The 17,706-nt window shown below is 42.5% G+C and overlaps 1 long non-coding RNA gene across 1 annotated transcript; it reads left to right on the forward strand.

Moving 5' to 3' along the window:
* Window positions 1-11,129: 11,129 nt before the first annotated feature.
* Window positions 11,130-13,655, forward strand: LOC138949006 (uncharacterized). Its single transcript, XR_011450142.1, has 3 exons — window positions 11,130-11,337; window positions 12,374-12,436; window positions 13,442-13,655. It is a non-coding gene; the product is annotated as an uncharacterized lncRNA (long non-coding RNA).
* The last annotated feature ends 4,051 nt before the right edge of the window (window positions 13,656-17,706 follow it).

Consider the following 17,706-nt stretch of genomic DNA (forward strand, 5'->3'; position numbering starts at 1 on the left):
TCAGGACGAGGAAGGGGGGGATGAAGGGGGCCACTTGTCAAGCGATTCCTGTTTACAAATGCACTAACCCATTACTTGTGTCCCAGCAGGCTTTAGTAAAACTAAATTAATACCTACTGGAAGATTACCAGTTTCCAGTATGTTAAAATAGGCTTAACCTATCTACTGCTGGACTTACATCAGAACACTAACAGATTAAACTATACATGAATCGCGAGACAAGCGGCAAGAGAAGAGATTTTTGGAAAAAATACAGGTGAATGAGCAAGAAGGCAGAAAAAAGAAAAGAATTCATGAAGAAAAAGAGAGCATGACAGGAAAGAGGAACCAAAAATCTACCTAACAGCAAACTAGAAAGCTCCTGCGGTTCCAAAAACAGGAGGGGCTTTTAATTTCATGCCCCACTGCGGGAGCAATGTCTACTGGTATAGGCTACCGGCGAATATTCAAGCGCATAAAACGGCTTGAAACCTTCTAGAGATTGTCAGGGAAAACGGTGGTACTATGGAACGCCAGATACGCAATGTCCCCGCGGAATTCCGGCCGGAATTCCGCGCGGACTTTTGAGCTTTTCTCGTCGTTGATTGGTCAGAAATTCCGCCCGAACTTTTAATGTCCTCGCGCAATTACAAGGTTCATAAACACTTTATCTCGGAGCAAGGAATTATTAAATTTCCAGAGGGAGCGTTGTCTTTTTCTAATTTTAGTTTTAAAGGCAACCGATACAAGAGAATGGTCAGAACAATAACCAGGCAATATACTTGTACTCACTACATCAAGGCAAAGTTCATCAGAAACAAGAAAAAAGTCCAATCTGCTTCTTTGTCTACTGTTAAAGCGACGCCAGGTAAATTTTCTAAATTCCGGATGCATGGTTCTAAACACATCTACGAGATCGTACTTATTCATAAACTCCAAAATTGTTTCTCTACATTTACAACAATGACACTGAGATTGTTTTTAAATCAATTTCGGAAATTTAAATTTGATCATAATTTTTTTATATTTTTAATTTTCAGAGCTTGTTTTTAATCTGAATATAACATATGTATATGTTTTTGGAATCAGAAAATGATCAAGAATAAGATGAACGTAATTTTGGATCGTTTTATAAAAAAATAATTTTAATTACAATTTTCAGATTTTTAATGACCAAAGTCATTAATTAGATTTTAAGCCTCCAAGCTGAAATGCAATACCAAAGTCCGGCCTTCGTCGAAGATTGCTTGGCCAAAATTTCAATCAATTTGATTGAAAAATGAGGGTGTGACAGTGCCGCCTCAACTTTTACAAAAAGCCGGATATGACGTCATCAAAAACATTTATCCAAAAAATGAAAAAATGTCTGGGGATATCATACCCAGGAACTCTCATGTCAAATTTCATAAAGATCGGTCCAGTAGTTTACTCTGAATCGCTCTACACACACACACACAGACAGACAGACAGACAGACAGACAGACAGACAGACACACACACACACACACACACACACATACACCACGACCCTCGTCTCGATTCCCCCCTCTACGTTAAAACATTTAGTCAAAACTTGACTAAATGTAATCATATGAATCTTGCAAAACTGTTGGTAGTGCGTGTGTGAGTGTGTGTGTGTGTGTGTGTGTGTGTGTGTGTGTGTGTGTGTGTGTGCGAACGCGAGTGTGTCTACGTGTCACTGTGTGTGTGTGTGTGTGTGTGTGTGTGTGTGTGTGTGTGCGCGCTCAGTCGGTCGGCTGACCTGTCTCGGATTCAAAATATGCGCACCGAACACATATTTACGCTGTTAAGATAAGCCTTGTCTCATTATGTGAAAAGCACAGATGTCATTTGCCTGCATTTCCTAACTTCGATCAATTTCAAGTCAGCCTGCGTGTCTTTAAATCGCGACGGCATTTGTCTTAGTTTTAAAATAATACTATCATAATAAAAAAAATAAAAAAATACGGACGTCGGAGTGAAAGACTGATGAATTTAGCTAATCTTTCAGCGTTATGTTTAGTAATGTTGTTTCTCAACCATCTTCAAGCAAACGGAATGGAAAAGCAGCAAATGCAACAGGGTACCGACTTCGAGCTTGAACTTCAAAAGCTCAAATCGTACGTGGATGATCAAATTTCAGAAAATCTAAAGAAACAAAAGTTGTTGTTCAAAGGAATTCATTCAGAAGCTGGAGGGTAAAACCAGGGCGCTACAAAAAGAACTTCAACAACGAAAGGTATGTAATGTCCGAACTGTTAGTACTCGGGCAAGTGTGCTATGTTCATGTATATTAGTGTGTGTGTGTGTGTGTGTGTGTGTGTGTGTGTGTGTGTGAATGTATGTATGTATGTATGTAAGTATGTATGCATGTATGTAGGTAGGTAGGTAGGTATGTATGTATGTATGAATGTGTGTTGGTAGGTAGGTAGGTAGGTAGGTAGGTAGGTATGTATGTATGTATGTATGAATGTAGGTAGGTAGGTATGTATGTATGTATGAATGTAACACTCTAAATTTTATAACATTTTTAGACCACTTTTTTGTGTACATAACACTTTATGTGTTCCAAAAGTGTTCTACTAAAAGGGTGTTCAGAAGTGGTTACAGAAAGGGTGTTCAGGAGTGGAACACTTTTGTTTAGAGTGTAGGTAGGTATGTATGTATGTATGTATGTATGTATGTATGTGTATGTATGTATGTATGTATGGATGTAGGTAGGTAGGTAGGCCCGGTAGGTAGGTAGGTATGTATGTATGTATGTATGTATGTATGTATGTATGTATGTATGTATGTATGTATGTAGGTAGGTAGGTAGGTATGTATGTATTTATGTATGTATGTAAGTATGTAAGTATGTATGTATGGTCTGTGCCTTTGTGTGTCTGTGTCTGTCCGGCTGTGTCTGTGTCCGTTTCCCTGTCTGTGTGACTGGCCGGCTGGCTGTCTGTGCTGGAAAAAAAACCACCTGTTCATTTGTAAAACTGAGCTTATTAAGGATGCAACTTTTCCACAAAATATCTATTCAAAGAATAGAAATTCATAAGAATTCACAATTTTAGAGTAGGACTACGCATGCGAGAAGCCAATCTGTTTCTTTGTGAACCGCCGACCAAATCTTTGTGTTCAGTATGTACACAGGTGAGTGTATGTATATGCCCAAGGATAAGTCTTTTTTCGATGTAGTTCAATGTTTAGCATGTCTCGGTCTTTGCTTATATTCAAATTCAGTGTCTTCTTTTATTAATTTTATAAGAAGAAAAAAAGAAGAAAAAAACATTGATGGCATAATTATGAAGTTGTGTGATATGCCTATCATTCAATCTAGTAGTATACCTCTGTTATACACACCTTACTGAGCTGAATTTCAAAGATCGAGAAAATGTTTTTCTCCAGGATGTTCCAGTACAGGTAAAAGAAACAAGTCGCGTAAGGCGAAAATACAATATTTAGTCAAGTAGCTGTCGAACTCACAGAATGAAACTGAACGCAATGCAACGCAGCAAGACCGTATACTCGTAGTCCACCGCTCACGGCATAGGCAGTGAAATTGACAAGAAGAGCGGGGTAGTAGTTGCGCTAAGAAGGATAGCACGCTTTTCTGTACCTCTCTTTGTTTTAACTTTCTGAGCGTGTTTTTAATCCAAACATATCATATCTATATGTTTTTGGAATCAGGAACCGACAAGGAATAAGATGAAAGTGTTTTTAAATTGATTTGGACAATTTAATTTTGATAATAATTTTTATATATTTAATTTTCAGAGCTTGTTTTTAATCCGAATATAACATATTTATATGTTTTTGGAATCAGCAAATGATGGAGAATAAGATAAACGTAAATTTGGATCGTTTTATAAATTTTTATTTTTTTTTTACAATTTTCCGATTTTTAATGACCAAAGTCATTAATTAATTTTTAAGCCACCAAGCTGAAATGCAATACCGAACCCCGGGCTTCGTCGAAGATTACTTGACCAAAATTTCAACCAATTTGGTTGAAAAATGAGGGCGTGACAGTGCCGCCTCAACTTTCACGAAAAGCCGGATATGACGTCATCAAAGACATTTATCAAAAAAAGGAAAAAAACATTCGGGGATTTCATACCCAGGAACTCTCATGTCAAATTTCATAAAGATCGGTCCAGTAGTTTAGTCTGAATCGCTCTACACACACACACACACACACGCACGCACATACACCATACCCTCGTTTCGATTCCCCCTCGATGTTAAAATATTTAGTCAAAACTTGACTAAATATAACAAGTCGCGTAAGGCGAAAATACAATATTTAGTCAAGTAGCTGTCGAACTCACAGAATGAAACTGAACGCAATGCAACGCAGCAAGACCGTATACTCGTGGTCCACCGCTCACGGCATAGGCAGTGAAATTGACAAGAAGAGCGGGGTAGTGGTTACGCTATGCTGCATAGCACGCTTTTCTGTACCTCTCTTCGTTTTAACTTTCTGAGCGTGTTTTTAATCCAAACATATCATATCTATATATTTTTGGAATCAGGAACCGACAAGGAATAAGATGAAAGTGTTTTTAAATTGATTTTGAAAAAAAAATTTTGATAATAATTTTTATACTGTATATTTAATTTTCAGAGCTTGTTTTTAATCCGAATATAACATATTTATATGTTTTTGGAATCAGCAAATGATGGAGAATAAGATAAACGTAAATTTGGATCGTTTTATAAATTTTTATTTTTTTTTACAATTTTCAGATTTTTAATGACCAAAGTCATTAATTAATTTTTAAGCCACCAAGCTAAAATGCAATACCGAACCCCGGGCTTCGTCGAAGAGTACTTGACCAAAATTTCAACCAATTTGGTTGAAAAATGAGGGCGTGACAGTGCCGCCTCAACTTTCACGAAAAGCCGGATATGACGTCATGAAAGACATTTATCAAAAAAAAGGAAAAAAACATTCGGGGATTTCATACCCAGGAACTCTCATGTCAAATTTCATAAAGATCGGTCCAGTAGTTTAGTCTGAATCGCTCTACAGACACACACACAGAGACACACACACACAGACACACGCACATACACCACGACCCTCGTTTCGATTCCCCCTCGATGTTAAAATATTTAGTCAAAACTTGACTAAATATAAAAAGGTGAGCGGTCTGTCTTTTGATCCTGACTGTCAGTGTCCCTCTCTTTTTCTCTTTCACTTTCTCTCTCCTCCCCTACCCATCCCCACTCTTCTTCTTCTTCTGCGTTCGTGGCCTGAAACTCCCACGTACACTCGGGTTTTTTTTTGCACGAGTGGAATTTTACGTGTATGACCGTTTTTTACCCCGCCATTTCGGCAGCCATACGCCGTTTTCGGAGGAAGCATGCTGGGTATTTTCGTGTTTCTATAACCCACCGAACTCTATTACAGGATCTTTTTCGTGCGCACTTGGTCTTGTGCTTGCGTGTACACACGGGGGTGTTCGGACACCGAGAAGAGTCTGCACACAAAGTTGACTCTGAGAAATAAATCTCTCGCCGAACGTGGGGACGAACACACCCTGACAGCGGCCAACTGGATACAAATCCAGCGCGCTACCGACTGAGCTACATCGAGTCCCCGCCCGTCCCCACTCTATCTCGCTATGTCTGTCTGTTTCACTCTCTCTCTGTCTCTCTCTGTGTGTCTTTCTGTGTGTGTGTCTCTCTCTTAGAGTGTCATGCAATCTTTCAGGAATTGTCACAGGGCTGGAAAAACACACATCAACGCATGCACAAAAATAGCAACATGACATACAAACAAACAAGCCACCACCATCACAACGACAAAACAAGAGGCGAAGCCTTCAAGGCTCACGTAAGAAATCGACAAACAGTAACACAAACTCAATCACTCCGTCACACATGCACACACACACACACACACACACACACACACACACACACACACACAGTAAGCATAGGTGAAACTGTGCAAGAAAGCGAGACCCTCGATCTGCCAAGTAGTCTCGGCCCGCTCACAATAACAATGACCGAGACTTTCAGTAACTCCTTTCTCCTTTGCGTGACGTCTAACCCTCTTACGTCATAATGTGACGTCTTCAAATAGTTTCTATCACACACGTCAAACACTTTTGACCGAGACGTAATCTTTATGCGAGCTTTATCCATAGACTCGGAAATGTTAAAGTTTCTATCACACACACACGCACGCACGCACGCACGCACAGACAGACAAAGTTTATCATCGCATAGGCTACACTTACGTGAGCCAACAAGATAGACAAGAAACTAGAAGAAAGCGCAACATCTATTGTATACCGGTTGAAATGTCCTTATGAATATTCCTGATTCCTGATTCCTGAAGCGCTTACAAGTACGCTCACACACCCACACAATCACTCGGAACACAAGACAGCAAAACACACAAAGAAAAAACCCTACGAACAATGAAACAAACACACCCGTACCAAACCCCCCGAAAAAAACAAAAAACAAACCTACAGCAACAAAACCAGCCAACTTAGCCCCAACCGGACCCCCACCCCCCCAAAAAAAGTTTTAAACAAGAGGCGAAGCAATCAAGGCTCACGCAAGAAATCGACAAACAGTAACACAAACTCAATCACTCCGTCACACATACACAGTACACACACACACACACACACACACACACACACACACACACACACACACACACACACAGAAAGAGCATAGGTGAAACTGTGCAAGAAAGCGAGACACTAGATCTAGATCTGTCTGTCTGTCTGCATGTAGCCTACTTACAGTAGGTAGTCAAAAGCCTCTTTCCCGAGTTGTCCCAAAGCCGGTGTTATCCCGTTTTGCTAAAGATTCACAAATGATTTCTGGTGTAATTACGTACCGCATGTAATAAAAAAACTGAATGAAACAAAAGTTTGAAGTCTTATCTTGGTTTCTGTGGTGATGGTTGTTTGTATTTGTTGAGCTAGAACAGATAACAACTCTCAAACCGAAGGCCCCGTGACCACCGGATGCCATTACGTCACGCTCTGTGGCATGTCAGGCCTGACAGTATGCTCACACAATCTCAGAGTGCTTCGCGTTGTTTCATCGGTTGACCTAGAAATGATAACCAATTAAAAGCTTTGTTTCTCAGCTTCATTTACATGTAACAGTAAGCGGGATCGGACGTTGGCGAGAAAACGTGCAAAGCAAATGAAATATATGATATAATTTTTTGGAAGTTTTGCGATTTACAATCGATTTCAAAAGGATATTATCAGAAAGAAGAAGTATTCGACTAATTAATGCGGTATTTTTCTTGCCTAAACGTTATTTGTACGCCGAGCACTTTACGGGAGAAAAACGTAAACAAAGCCGTCTGTGCAACCCAGTCACCCTGAGCCGTGATGGCCGAAGCTTGTTCACGGCCCTGTCGAGCGACTGAAGACATCGCTGATTCTCGGCCTCGTCCATGCGAATCATGGAATCTCAAAGCTCTTGTTGGTGAGTACAGTTCTTAAGAATCCTGATTCATATTGTTTTTATCAGTTATAAATAAAATCTGTGCGGATACATGCTAGTAATGCCGATCGCATGTGCAGAGATCGGTCGTCCATTGATGGTGTGCATGTGTGTAAAATGGTAGCTGTGGTTCTCAACAGATTTAATTAAATGTACGTTTCAAATGAAGGATTGTTGAATGGGCAACTTTGACTGGGCTTTTAAATTCATGGTTTCTGAAGGTTTTGTGGTTGTAGCACCTAAATATAAGTGGAAAATCATGAAAAAACGAGGTCACGTGACCCGTGGCAAAATCAGCGGTTTTGTGTCGTCTGCTCGATGTCGTTTCAAGGTGTGCTTTGCATGCTGCAACGTTCTCCGGTATTTCGGGTTACAGTTGAGAATTGCCTTTGGCTTCCTTATAAAGAAACGATACCATTACATCAGTTATAACTAACAAGAGGCGAAGCCTTCAAGGCTCCCGTAAGAAATCGACACACAGTAACACAAACTCAATCACTCCGTCACACATACACACACACACACAGTAAGCATAGACACAGTGCAAGAGTGGGAGACGCTAGATCTAGATCTAACCGAGTAAGTCCACTGACGCTACTTCCGAGAAAAACGACTTTTACTGTTTGATAAAATGTCTCAAAAGTGATGATTATCTAGATCAAACCACCGAGATAATAAGATAGATAGCATTAATTTACGTTTAAAACCCGATTTTCATAATAATCTGATGGATGATTTTGGTTTTGTTGGGCATTTTGTGGACTTACTTGGTTTTACCACTTTCCCCCAATCATGATCAGATCTAACAAAAAATGCGCAGATCTAAGCAAGCGGACTTACTTGGTTTTACCAGAATATTTGGAAGAAGAAGTGTTGTCAAGAGAAATGACAAAACAGTGAAAATAACACTACGAATTTGCACAAGATGGAAAGAGAGAGAGAGAGAGAGAGAGAGAGAGAGAGAGAGAGAGAGAGAGAGAGAGAGAGAGAGGGGGGGAGAGACTAGACAGGGAGTGAGAGCGAGTGAGAGAGAGGAGAGAATGAGAGAGAGGAGACACAGCAGGGGCGGGGGGGGGGGGGGGGAGCGGGATGGAGGGAGAGAGAGAGAGAAATAAAGGGAGGGAGGGAGATAGAGAGATGGAAAGAGGGGTGGAGAGAGGGAGAAAGAGAGGGAGGGTAAGGGGGGAGAGATATGGAGAGAGAGATAAATGGGGAGGAAGAGGGAGGGATGGAAAGAAATAGTGGGATGGAGGGAGAGAGAGAGGAGGGAGGGAGTGAGAGAAGGGGAGGGAGGGAGATAGGGAGGGAGGAAGAAGAGGGGGGGAGAGGAAGTGTGGGAGGGATGGAGGTAGGGAGGGAGGGAGGGAAAGAAAGAGATAGTGGGAGAGAGGGAGAGAGAGAGAGGAGGGAGGGAGTAAGAGAGGGGGAGGGAGATAAGGGGGGAGGAAGAGAGTAGGAGGGAGAGAGAGGGGGAGGGAGGGAGAGAAAGAGAGTGGGATGTTGGCGATTGTTGGCGGTAGGGAGAAAAGTCGATTGTTGGCGGTAGGGAGAGAGGGATGAGGGAAGAGAGCCACTCAAGATTGAGAGTGTTGCTGCAGGTCCGGATGACCCCCGACTTGTAGCTGTGGTGTGTGCTGTTGCCCTGGTCTTCGTCCGAATCACCGGTCCATACTTGGAGCTTCTCCAAAGTGAAGTCAAGTACACAGAGTTCCACAAGTATATATCCAGCTCATTATCCACAGGATGGACAAGCAAGTTGCAGAATATCCAGCCTATTCTTCAGCTTTTTTCTGTTTTCTTTTCATATTAACAAACTGACATTTTTCTGTGACACTTCAAGGGTTAATTTTGTACGAATGAATTCAAAAATATCTGCGTATACCAGAGTAATTTGCAACTCTAGCTGAACTTTATATTCAAGAACAAAGAAATGTAAGGAAAGAATTCTGTGATTCAGTGTTTGGTTATAGCACGAGCAATATATATTGTATTAATTGCTGAATTTTTGTAAGTATTTTATTGATGCATTATTCCAGCATTCTCCTGGACCCTCACTTTCTGGGCATCTTTGATGGGGAATTCGAACTGCAAGGAGACAAAGCAGCCCTGAAGGACAGTATCTACAACTTTGCCAGTCAGCACATCGAAGCAGTCCAGTGTACTCTACGGCAGCTGATGCCAGACAATGTGCAGTGTATTGCGCAGGCAGTTGAATGACTTTCTGGAAGACGGTGTGTATGGGGGACAATCAGTTCCCTTCCCAGATGTCCTCAACCACTGCCCACTGACAAATCTGCTCGGTGAAAACATTTTCGGTGACCTGGGCTATGACATTAACAAGCGGCGCAATGCATCTGTCCACCAGAGGTCGTCAACAAATATGCTGAGCCACAACAGGACAACACTGTGGTTGAAGAAGAAACTGGAGACCCAGTCAAGCCATCTTCTTGCCTTCGCTCCAAGGAAAGGGAAGTCTTTGCGACACCACAACCGCCAACAAGAGAAAGCGGTGTTGCTGCGACTGAGGCAGAGGCTCCTGGAAAACAAGGCAAAAAAGGCGGCAAAGGAGGCCAGACAGGCAGCAACCAAAACCGAGCTAATAAGAAAGATGACGGCTGTTGTTGGCCTCTGTGTCATTGCAGAAGATGTTGATGCTCTGGTGATACGACTGAGAAGAGAAAAGAAATCAACCCTCTTGAACGCATTGAAGGACCAAATTCGATACCAGAAAACAGTATTGAATCAGAAGGGCTGCCTTCGACTCACTGGTAGCATTGAGGACCTGACAGCCAGCCTCAAGGCTCATCTGGGCGGCACTAATCTTCCAGCTCCAGATGAAGATTAGATGGGTAGCCTTGAAAAATGAAAATTTTCAAACCTGTTTTATTTCTTTGTCTGTGTAAATGTGTTTACAGATCTGTCGATGCTGATCATTTTGATGTAAAGTTCATGTTGGTAGGACAGTTAGAAGCTGAAATATATCCTTTTAAAGATTTAGACGTGTTTGAACGGTAAAATTGAACGATTTGCCCAAGTTTGGGTTCTTCAATTCAATTATTTCTTACCCGTAAATTTTGGGGAAAAAATTGAGCTAAAAGTCTTAGATATGGAGAGGTAATCTGTTCAAAATTAGCTTCATATTTCTTGTTTTGGGTTCACAGTGAGGCTCCAAAGTTGACGATTTTTTATTCTTGAAAAAAGTGAGTTTAAAAGGCCTACAATTGCACTTTTCAAATGTACATAACTACTAAACTAATTCACCTACAGAATACAAATTTACATCACTGTGCTCAGAATAAAAAGATCTACAAGACCATGGAAGTTATAACCTTTAATTCTGGAGTTTGAAAAATCACTTTTGAGTACCTACTTACAGGGACACGACTGCCAACTAGTCTCGGCCCGCTCAAAATAATAATGACCGAGACTTTCAGTACTTCCTTCGCGTGACGTCTAACCCTCTTACGTCATAATGTGACGTCAATGTAATGTGACGTTTTCAAATGTTAGAGTTTCTACCACAGACATACACACGCACGCACGCACATACGCACGCACGCACGCACAGACAGACAAAGTTACGATCGCATAGGCTACACTTACGTGAGCCAAAAAGTAAAATAAAACCAAAAAAATAACAAACAAAAAACCAAAAAAACCTGACCGCGTATGAAAATTAAGACTCAGAAAAAAGTTTTTGTAAGACATGCAAGTGTGCGAGCGAGCAAGCAAGGAGTTCTTGTTACGTCTTCTGTCGTTGCAGATCGGACGACAACCCGTTTGATGCAGTGTTGAGTCACAAGACACAGGAGCTGAACCGCGAGACCGCTGAAGTACAAGCTTTGAAGAAGGCGGAGGTCTTGCGTCTTCAAAACACTGGTCAGGCGGTTCATCACTCTCTCATTAGCGGGACAATAAAAGCATACATTGCAAGAAGAAGCGGTGGAAGTTTCAAAGCCTGGTAGATACAAACGCCAAGAAAGTCTGTTGGCCTTGGCGGCAACGTATACGCGTATACGATCTGTGAATCCTGAACCAGAAACAAAAGATTATTTCCATACACATCTGATACATGTCTTGTGTCTGGAATGTTCTTCTGAAGCTCATGATCATGCATTCAGCGGTACTTTGAACTGAACACAACACTAGTTCAAGTTCAAGTTTATTAGTCCATAACCCATGGGGGCATTTTGAACAATAAATACAATCAATACAATCATGATATATGCTAATATACTATAAAAAAAAAAAATATAAAAAAAAAAATGAAAAACTAGCTGTTGCATGTGCTGCATTTTTCATGGGCCCGGGATAGGATACGAATGCACCAGTACTGGTGAACGAATGCAGCAGACGAAATCGACCTTTGGAAACATTGTTTGTGAATTGTACGTACTCGTGTGTTAATTGTAAGAATATTGATCAATAGCATAGATTTCTACAAATGTTCAAGATTAGTTGAATATATTATTGTGAAAATAAATCTTTTGAATACATCAGTGTTCAGGGCCGGACCCAGGGGGGGGGGGGGGGGGGGGTCCAGGGGTTCCGGAACCCCACCCCTGGAAAAAGCATGTACCTTGCTTTGAGTGTTTGTTTTTGTTTTGTTTTTAAATAAATTTTGTGTGTGTCTCTAACAAATTTTGTTCAATGTGAAATCCGATGAGAAAAAGGTACCCCCCCCCCCCCCCACCTTCGCTGATTTGCCCCCCCCCCAAAAAAAGGAGGAACCCCCCCCCCCCCCCCTTACAACTCATTTGGTCCGGCCCTGGTGTTCTCTAAGCCAGTTTAGACAATAACCTATTTAGTAACCTTTCTCGTCAAACAAGCTATCACATGCTCTCTTAGTCTTTTCAACACGGTGGTCTTGTAATACTGAAGCGAGAAAACAAAATGTTTGTGGTTTTTTTTGCAGGGAATGTTTACACTCGGTGGGGTCACGCTGCCTGTCCCAATTCTACAGAAACAGTGTATTCCGGTATGTCCTGACCGCACAGTATAACACACACACACACACACACACACACACACACACACAGGGGTCCTGATTTGGACTATATGGTCCGCTGGACCCAAAAAGCAACAACTAACTAACTAAATTACCCACACACATTGCCTGTGCTGTCTGTCGCACCCCAAGAACTTCAGTTGTTATGGTAACGTTACATTGGAACACCTATTTCAAGACCTCAAAAATAACATTACCTGTGCTGTCTGTCGCAACCAAAGAACTTCAGTTGTTATGGTAACGTTACATTGGAACACCTATTTCAAGACCTCAAAAATACCATTACCTGTGCTGTCTGTCGCAACCAAAGAACTTCAGTTGTTATGGTAACGTTACATTGGAACACCTATTTCAAGACCTCAAAAATACCATTACCTGTGCTGTCTGTCGCAACCAAAGAACTTCAGTTGTTATGGTAACGTTACATTGGAACACCTATTTCAAGACCTCAAAAATACCATTACCTGTGCTGTCTGTCGCACCCCAAGAACTTCAGTTGTTATGGTAACGTTACATTGGAACACCTATTTCAAGACCTCAAAAATAACATTACCTGTGCTGTCTGTCGCACCCCAAGAACTTCAGTTGTTATGGTAACGTTACATTGGAACACCTATTTCGAGACCTCAAAAATACCATTACCTGTGCTGTCTGTCGCAACCAAAGAACTTCAGTTGTTGATTTTATGCCATGTAAATGCATGGCCAGATCTGAGTTGGAGAGCTCATAGAGTCGCGTTCACACAGAAAGGACTGTTCCCATACTACGCAGTTGCTCCCGTTTTGTGGGGGTCGGCCCGCTATTGCGCGAATCTTTAGGGTTAGGGTTAGGGTTAGGGTTAGTATTAGGGTTAGATTCGCGCAATAGCGGCCCCGCGCAATAGCGGCCCAGCCCCGTTTTGTGTGTGTGTGTGTGTGGTGTGGTGTGTGTGTGTGTGTGTGTGCGCGTGAGGTTCACTGTTTTTCTTTGTAACAGGTACCCGCCACCAACATTTGTCAACCCGGGTGGAACCTGGTATACTCGGGGTACCTCATGGCCGGACACGCGGTCCAGAAATCTGCCACGGAGTTCATCTGTGTGGACAGGAGTCACGGGTACATTGAAAGCACCCAGGGCAACCAGAACGGACGTCTGCTGTACCACACTGTTGCACACTGTGCAGAGAGTGAAGAAGGATTTGAGATATATACTGTTCAAAAAAAGAAACGCATAGTTGCTACTTGCCAAATTTGTTTTATTTTTCGAATAAATTAACAGAAAATCCAATATTTAGATTATTTGTTTGAAATTTGGTATGGACACAGTTGAATGCACACACAGTTCATTTGCATCTTCAAATCAATCAGTCAATCAATACGATTGGGTGCCGAGGCTGTCAAGTCAGTAGGGGGTGTGACTGCCTTGAGCACCAACAACTGCCCGGCACCTTCTGGGCATGGACTGGATCAGATGCCGGATATCTTGCTGTGGGATGGTGTCCCACTCCTCCTGAAGTGCCTGCAATAGATCGCGGTGATTTGCCGGCGCTTCTTCTCGCCTGCGCACACGTCTGTCCAATTCATCCCAGAGGTGTTCTATCGGGTTCATGTCTGGCGACATGGATGGCCAGGGAAGCACCTGGACATGGTGGTCGGTGAGGAACTGGGTGGTGAGTCGTGCTGTGTGCGGGCGAGCGTTGTCCTGCTGGAATATGGCATCCTGGTCAGCCAGAAGAGGAAGGGCGTGTGGGCGCAGAATTTCCTCCACGTATCGCTGGGCAGTTATGCGCCCTTGGACGTGCACCAGGGTGCTCCTTCCAGCGGTATGGATCGCCCCCCACACCATGACGCCTCCACCACCATGAACGGGTGCCTCATCCACACAGTTGGGCGCGTAACGTTCGTTTACTCTCCGGTAGACCCTCCTCCGACCATCATGTCGCTGGAGCAGGAAGTAGGACTCGTCGCTGAACCACACGTGTCTCCAGTGATTCCGGACGGTCCAGCGAAGGTGCTGGTTGCCCCACTGCACTCGGTTCTGGCGATGGCGGCGGGTGAGGACAGCTCCTCTGTGAGGTCTGCGAGCTCTCAAACTGACCAGCTTCATGCAGGCGGTTCCGCACGGTCTGGTCCGATAATCGGTGTGGCCCGGGGAGAGCCTGGACAGAAGATGAGGCCGACAGGAAACGATTCCGGAGGTGGCGGAGCCGTATGAAGCGGTCGTGAGCAGCAGTTGTCGCCCTTGGTCTTCCCGCTCGTGGCAAGTCAGCAACGGAGCCAGTGGCTTGAAACCTGACCCACAGTCTACTGCTGGTGCTCTGGGACACGTGGAAGTGCCTGGCGATTGCACTTTGACTTTGGCCTGCTTGTAAACGACCCAATGCAATTTGGCGGTCTTCTCTGCTCAATCGGGCCATCTTTCGTCGCTGAATTGTCGTCTGATTTCTTTGTGGCGAACAATCCGCTTTTATGGGTTTTGGAAGACATGGTGAGAGCTCAATATTCCCCGAGTTTCACGAGATTACACTGAAGCATGACGAGTGGTCATGCCAAATGAGCAATTTTGACATTGTAGCCACTGATAACGCATGCGTCACGTGCAGAGCTCACTTGTGGCAATGGACGAAAGGTCGACGACCAGATAAACATTTTCTGCAGTTTGGTGGATATCCTTGTAGCCATATAACTAAATTAACCAAATATTACAAGCTATGCGTTTCTTTTTTTGAACAGTATAGATAGATAGATAAAGAAAGAGAGAGAGAGAGAGAGAGAGAGAGAGAGAGAGAGAGAGAGACAGAGAGAGAGAGAAAGTTAGTAAGTTAGCTGTTGCTTTTCGGGTCCAGCGGACCATAATAGGCCAAATCAGGACCCCAAGAGATAGATAGATAAAGAAAGAGAGAGAGATAAAGAGAGAGAGATAAAGAGAGAGAGAGAGATAAAGAGAGAGAGAGAGATAGATAAAGAGAGAGAGAGAGAGAGAGAGAGAAAGAGAGAGAGAAAGAGAGAGAGAGAGAGAGAGAGTGTGTGTGTGTGTTTGTGTGCACCAAAGCAGACAGTGTACAAAGAAACTCTTGTACACAAATAAATACAACTACAACACTTGACACTTTTAGTGCATCACTGTATTTAGTATGCACACCGACTTACATATGTACACAAATAGCAACACAATGTTCTAAGAATGCAAATGCATCAAACCTCTCTGTCTGTCTGTCTGTCTGTCTCCCTCTATCACTCTACTCAGAGCACACCTGTTTGAAAGCACAGTGCCTATCTCCCAATACACATACAATTCTGTTGATGAAAGAAACACAGAACCCCTTCATAGATGTGAAATATTGTCACCTTAACTGGTATACACGTATGATATATATTATATGTTTGAAATGGATTTCAAACTACCAACAAAGTCAACAATAACAACAACTGCTTGGAGAATTAGTCTCTGCTGGTCAGCGTGCATTTCCCTCCGCGGGCCCCTCCGTCTGGAACTCCCTGCCGCTTGAGCTTCGCCAGAGCCCCTCTCTTGACGCGTTCAAGAGTAGGTTGAAGACTCAGTTCTTCCCGTAGCTGGCTGCGACTTTCATGCTCGATGTGATGTGTTGTGCCCCAAAAGACATTCTTGTGCTGTGCTCTGTGAGAGGTGTTTTCTTTGTGCTTAATATTATTTTGTTTGGACCTAGCTATTGCCGTGCTTTCTGGGTTCATGTAATAATAATAATGCATAATATTTATAACGAGCATTCAAAGCACCTACCTTTGTGAAGCATCAAGTGTAACAATTTAGATTTTGTTGTTGAATTTTCAGCGAAGCAAATAGTGTTGTAGCGTTGTCTAAAATATATTCACACATATGCGTTTATGCTATTTTGCACAAGAATACATGTATATACATTTAAAAAAGTTTATTTAGAAAGCAGAAACATAATGGCCATCTGCAGTGCCACTTATCGGTGATCACATTGTTTTATGACCCATAGTCATGACCCCTACACGGAGTGAGAATCTGAAATAAGTATCAGGACTCTCATGAAAGAGCAAACTGTTGCATGCTTGTTATTATTTGTTTTAAGCATACATAACAGCCTCGCAATTTGTCTTAAACGTAGCATGCTACGCTGAAAGTGTAACAGTTGGCAGCCCTGCCTACCCTATCACCACCAGCTAGTTAGACATTTCCTGGAAATAATTCTGTGACAAGCCGTGTGGCAGAATAAGTGCCTCAGACACCGTGGCAAGCCTCAACACATTGCCAAGTGACAAACTCCCTGCTGGCCGACCAAAGCCATCTAAAAAAACAACTAATGAGATCCCCTCTCCTCAAATATTGGCGCTCCAAGTCTTCATCTACTTCTTTTTCCCTTATGCTTATTTTTGTCCTCTCGTGCCCCATGTTTTTTTAAGTGGGTTTTTTTCTGTCTTTTTCTTCTTCTTTTTCCCCCCACCTTCTGTATCACCACCCCCTTCCTTTTTTGTTTGTCTGCGTATCAGGTTTTTCTGTTTGTTATCGTTTTCTGAAATTACTGTATTTAGTCCGCCATCATGTTAACCTTTGTTATGTACTTACTAGGATTGCTTAAAATAAGCATTATATGCTTGAGTTAGTAATCTTAAAAGCCATGTGTTGTTTTTTGTCATGATAGAAATTAAATAAAGTTATGTTCCAAAAAAAAATTTGAACTAACTCACTCTGATCATGTGTATGTTATGCATAGTGCGCTTGATATGATACCCTTTTCTTTCCTAAATGCACTCATCAGACTTCACGATTCCTCATGTCAATGATCGCTGACAGTCTGCAGTGTTTGCTGACGACGTGTTTTGACTGAGGTCACATGGGTTTGACTTAGTTGCATGGGTGGGACTGAAAAATGTCATGAATCCTCAACCGAACAAAAAAAGGCCACAATCAAATCCGGATTTCCGGCATATAACGGAAGAATCCCACCCATGTAGTTGAGTTCTAGTGAGTTTACAAAAACATGTGAGTTATCGATCACTGCAAGCAATTGACAGCAAATCGTATGGCTCCACTTTGCATATTTTCAAAAGAAAAGGGTATCATATCGAGCGCACATAGTCATTGCATAACATACACATCGAGTTAGTTCTTCGTCACAATGGTATGTCTAAGCTGGCCAGCAGCTAGTTAGTTGAATGGCCACGTGTTGATGCCTGCCATGATGTTGCGGACACTTACTTTGCAAAACCGCTTGAAAATCCTGACAGTAATTTCCAAACTTTGTCGATTGTGATAGA

This window comes from Littorina saxatilis, linkage group LG15, assembly GCF_037325665.1.
Source record: "Littorina saxatilis isolate snail1 linkage group LG15, US_GU_Lsax_2.0, whole genome shotgun sequence".
Classification (NCBI taxonomy): Eukaryota; Metazoa; Mollusca; class Gastropoda; order Littorinimorpha; family Littorinidae; genus Littorina; species Littorina saxatilis.